The following is a 5,621-nucleotide window of genomic DNA, read 5'->3' on the forward strand; positions in this document are numbered from 1 at the left end:
GTACCCTATGAATCCAAAACACACTCATGCTGTCAAATAGGAAATTGACAAGTTGATGAGAGCTGGATTCATTTACGAAATTGAGCACACAGACTGGGTATCACCCATATTCATTGTGATAAAGAAGAACGGAAAAATCCGAGTGTGTGTCAATTACAAGAAGGTGAACGCTGCTACGAAGAGAGACAACTATCCATTGCCATACACCGAGCACATGCTTGAGAGGGTGGCAGGCAAGGAAGCCTACAATTTTTTGGATGGCTTCTCAGGGTACAACCAGGTGCAAGTGCATCCTGCGGACAGGCACAAGACCGCCTTTGCCACTGAGTGGGGCGTCTTTGCATACATAGTCATGCCCTTCGGGTTGACCAATGCCCCTGCCACTTTCCAACGCCTCATGTGCACCATCTTTAAGGACATGCTTCGCAAGGAGTTAGAGGTCTTTATCGATGACCTGTGTGTCCATTCGACCTGGATGGAACACTTTGACAAACTCCGCGCAGTCTTTGAATGGTGTCGCTTATATCGTCTCTCCTTGAACCCCTTGAAGTCCCAATTTTGGGTAAATCACGGATGCATCTTAGGACACGTGGTGTCGAGGAACAGCATTGCCACTGACTTCTCGAAGGTCAGGGTTATTGTTGACCTTCCACCCCCAATTAATTACAAGGGAGTTCAGTGCTTCTTAGGCCATACAGGATACTATCTGTGGTTTGTACTAAACTATGAGCTGATTGCCAGACCATTGTACAAGCTGCTGATTGTCTTCGAGTGGACTGAGGCATGCCAACGAGCGTACGAAGAATTGAAAAAGGCTCTAACAACAGCACCAATTCTACGAGCCCCAGATTGGACCATTACCTTCCACGTGCATATCGATGCTTCTAAGTTTGCCGTGGGGGCAGTGTTGTGCCGACTTGGTGAGCACAACTTAGATTATCTAGTGAGCTTTGCTAGCAGACAACTCACCGAGACGGAGATGAACTACTCAACAACAGAAAGGGAGGGATTAGCCATGGTGTTCGCTATGAAGAAATTCCGGCATTATCTATTGGCCACACCCTTTATCTTTTTCATGGACCATCAAGCCCTGCTCTATTTAGTAAACAAACCTTGTGCTACAGGGTGCATAGCTCGATGGCTCCTCCTGCTTCTAGAGTTCGACTTCTCCATGGTAGAACGGAAGGGAAAGTAGCATTACATGGCTGATCACATGTCACGCATCCCCACGGGAGAAGCCGCTGGACAAGGCATCGTTGAGGAGTTACCCGACACCAACCTATTCCACCTGTCCGGCGAGAGAGACTTATTTAAGGTGCCATATTGGGCGGATGACGTGGTCCAAGTGCTCGAGCATGGATTACCTGAGCGACCAATAGAAAAAGCTCGACTTAAGAGCTTGATCCTGAAGATCCAGCCCTACCAGCTGATTGCAGGCCAACTCTATAGGCTGGGGCAAGACGGATTGCTGCGTAGATGCATGTGTGAGCATGAGATGCACGATGTGCTCTCGGAGGCGCATAGCGGCATTGCAGGAGGACACCTTAGTGGAGACACGACAACACGGAGGGTGCTGCAGTCTCAACTATGGTGGCCCACGCTTTTCCGCGATGCCAAGCAATTCCTCAAGCATTGTGACGAGTGCCAATGGACAAAAGTACCGATTCGCAAGGATCAAATGGAGTTGACCCCAATTATTACCCAACCCTTCAAAAAATGGGGAATCGACTTCATAGGACCCATCAGTCCTGCGGCGCAGTACTCACGAGCCAAGTACATCGTGGTGGCCACGGATTACCTCACAAAATGGGCAGAGGCAAGAGCCACACGAAAAAACGACGCTAGGATGATTGCCAAGTTCTTATGGGAGCAAGTAATCTCGTGCTTCGACTGCCCCATCGAGCTAGTTAGTGACCAAGGCACGCACTTCGTCAACGAAGTAATAGCGCATCTCCTATCCACCTTCCTCATTATCCATCACAAATCCTCCCCATACTACCCTTAGGCGAATGGCCAGGCAGAATCAACTAATAAGATCCTTGTCAATGTCTTGACTAAGGTAGTCTCAGCCTCACACAGCAACTGGGACAACAAGCTGATGGCAACCTTGTGGGCCTACCGCATAGCTTATAAAATGGCTGTCGGTGCCAAACCCCCTTTAGGCTAAGCTATGGAACTGAGGCAATTCTACCATTAGAATTCTTCATTCCTAGCCTGAGAATAGCACTTCAAGAACGATGGGAAGGGAAGGAAGCATGGATGCAATGCCTAGTCGAGCTTGAACGCCTATCAGAGACTCGTCTTCTAGCCACCCACGCGCTTATCTGTGAGAAAGCCCGACACAAGAGTTGGTTTGACAAGCATGTCAAGCAGCGCGAGTTTGGACAAGGTGACTTAGTGCTCCTTTACTTAATTAAGGGACATAAGCAAAAAATGAAATTCAAAGGTCTGGGACCCTTCAAGATTCGTGCGATCAGCCGAACCGGCAATGTCGAGCTTGAGACACTAGACGGTGAGGGAATAGGCTTCTTCAATGGCAGTCGTGTCAAGAAGTACTACCCTCCCACGCATCCTTTGCATGAGCCACCATTGTTAGAAGCGCCGGTCAAAGTACGAGTAGCTACAATCACTGAAATCAATAAAGAGGATGAGGAAGCCATAGAACCCGCTTACCTCCGTATCATGGTCACTGCCAAGCAAACATGCGCTTTCAATGCCTTGATCGATGAGGGCGCAGATGTCAATGTCTTAGCCCACAGTCATTGGATCTAACTTGGCAAACCGCTATTTCAATCCACAACTGCCAAATTAAACCCATATGGGGCCCACTCATACGCACTTCTCAGCAAGTGCAGAGTCGCCGTTTCTATCGAGTCTGAGACTGTCCCAATGCTTTTCTATGTATTGCCAAGTGCTACAGACGCAGGCACGGAGTCACTGCTGGGGCGAATCTTCAAAAAGCAGACTCAATGCAATGTTGATTATGAGTCGCAGCACATCCATCTAGCAATAGGCAACGTGCGCATTGTCACAGCTTTCAGCAAGGGTTGTGCGACACCATCACCGTCCGCAAAGCCACCGGTAGAAACATCTGTAGGAAAGACTAAGGAGGGGGGTAGTGCGTGGCTGCCACTCCCCGACTTACATAAACCGCAACCCGCAGCAGCCAAAGCTAAGGCCCAACAGCCTCGCTTCCAATGGGTGCCTAAACAGCCGCAACAACCGCCTAGGAGTCGACGCTCCTATCCTCATAAGACCCAGAGCTCTAAACCTAGGAGGCCAAGACGCAATCACAGGAAGCACCGCGTGATCAAGCAAAGATGGGTCCCTAAAGCCCTCTTGCATGCGCAAGGCTACTATGAGGGAAATACCTGGCTGTGGATCCCTAAGTTCCCCACGGCCAAAGGCACTATTCATACGCCACCCTCAATCTTGATCAGCCCACGTCCTATAACACCTCAAAACCATAAGCCGCAGTGCTCTCCAAAGCCCCAGCCATCCGACTCATCTACGCTTCGGCCCAAGCAACAGCCACCGCTCACAGGAGGCATCATCCGACCAAGCCAATCTGACTCCCCAAAGCAAAGCTGAATGCAGCAGTCCATCTATTGGGGCTGACCCTAATCCACCCATATTCCAAACAGCCCCCAACTGCAGGCTCAAGGAAACTCCTAACCGCAACTCTGTATTGTCAAGGCCTCTAGTTCTAGCAAACCTCGACCACCCGTCGGCCTTACGCCCTCCTATGAATGACAATCCTTTCTAGCACTAGCTGCTAACCTCGCTGAGGACACTGGAGATGACGTGGTGGAATGCATTAAACAACTCGATGCCACCTTCGTGTCCCTAGCCCTCAGCTATGACCACTTGGACTTAGGTCTATTAGAAGAGCCCTTTGGAATGGAAGTGCGCAATATGCCTTGCTCTTGGGAGACTTTTGAATTCGCATTTGCAAAAGCTTCTCGCTCTACCGCTAGGTTGCTCAACAGCGAGATCTCCAAAGAGCAAGCCATTAAACAACGTCTCATCACATCCTACTATCAGCAAACCACTTCTGCCATCACCGATCAGAAAATCACCGAGTTATCCAAGCTCGTTGATACTAGCTCCACGTTTTTGAAGCATTGGTACACTCTTAGGTTGCAATGGGAAGTTGAAGGATGTCGCATAATGACCAATGCCGAGCAATGCCGTGCCATCAAAACATCAGAGTATGATCGCACTTACGTCGCACCCACTTCGTATCGAGTGTTAACCACTCTTCAGGGCCGACCCATGGAAAAGCATATCAAGGGGCATCCCTACCCTGACCGCCTCTTAACAGAGGAAGAACTCCACATTGCGAGTAGGGTCAACTTTGGTGACTTCCTCACAGATGTTCTCACGTACATCACGCACGTGGGAATGCGACCCTTTGATTTGGACCGCGCAACTCAATTGGAATATAATCCAAATTTCTATACTTGGCTCCTTCACAAGTAACTCCTACCCCAACAAGTTGAAAGTCCTTAACCTTTTGACCCTCAATCCTAGGAAGGATTCTTTTCAAGATGGAAGGGGAGGGGGTAAGGTGAAATGAATCAGATGAGAAATGAATCAAAGGGGATAAATCAAAGTAAAATTAGTGAAAAGCATAAACAGGTAGTATGAAAAAATGGACGGGGTAGGAAAATGGGCAGGAAAACTTTGAAGTAAAGGGCAAAAAGTTCAAGTCTAAAAAGGAAAATCTACATGGCTTCCTAATGAATTCATTCAAAAAGCATAGAGTTTTTCTTTTCCAGCAATTAGTGAATTGATAGGTGAAAAATACTAATGAAAATTACGATTTATGGCAGGAGCATAAAATGTCGCAACAAGACCGCGCCCATCGACTCCCGTTCACAGGCGAGGAAAGGGAGAAATACCGCATCCATCTAGAGAACCGCGCCTTCAAGCAGCTCAAATTCCGAACCATCTATAATATAGAAGTCATGGTGGCCAAGGAGAAAGCAGCCATGAGGGTTGTTGAACAATGCAACCTCACGAAGTATCTTGAAAAATTCTCGCAGGAGCCGGACCATCTGAAGTGCATGGAGTTCCTCAGAACATACAACCCAGATCAAGAATATGGTATTGTAACAGTGGGCAGAGGAGAAGATGCAAAACAGGTACAGGTCCGTTTAGACCCAGCCTTGGTGGAGAAGGCTTTGGGATTGGTACCAAAGACAGAGAGGAAACAAAAAAGGGATGTTTATGCTATGCTTAAAATGAAGAAGGAAGATGTGCTCACCAATGACGGCATAAGCATCCAGGATATCCCTAACGCAGAAGCTAGGATGCAGACCAAGCTGATACATGTGCTATTCTCCAGCCAGCATTACAATTCATTGATGCATCGAATTAGCATACCGGTGCTGGAGAATGTAGTAGCCCATACCCTAGATGAAGTAGATTGGAACGGGTACGTGCGAAAAACGATTGATCAAGCAGCCAAAGCGTTGGCCCTAGGAAGTGTACTAGCAGGAGGAGAATCTCCGGCTTCTAAAGTTACAGAAAGAAAGAAAGCCTCCTCCAAAGCCTCCTTCATCGGGTATGGAGGTGTCTTGACTGCGCTCATCCAAGAGGCAGTGAAGGAAGCACAG

Source organism: Lygodium microphyllum, chromosome 7, assembly GCF_053477565.2.
Source record: "Lygodium microphyllum isolate KBCC chromosome 7, Lygodium_microphyllum_v1.1.10, whole genome shotgun sequence".
Lineage (NCBI taxonomy): Eukaryota > Viridiplantae > Streptophyta > Polypodiopsida > Schizaeales > Lygodiaceae > Lygodium > Lygodium microphyllum.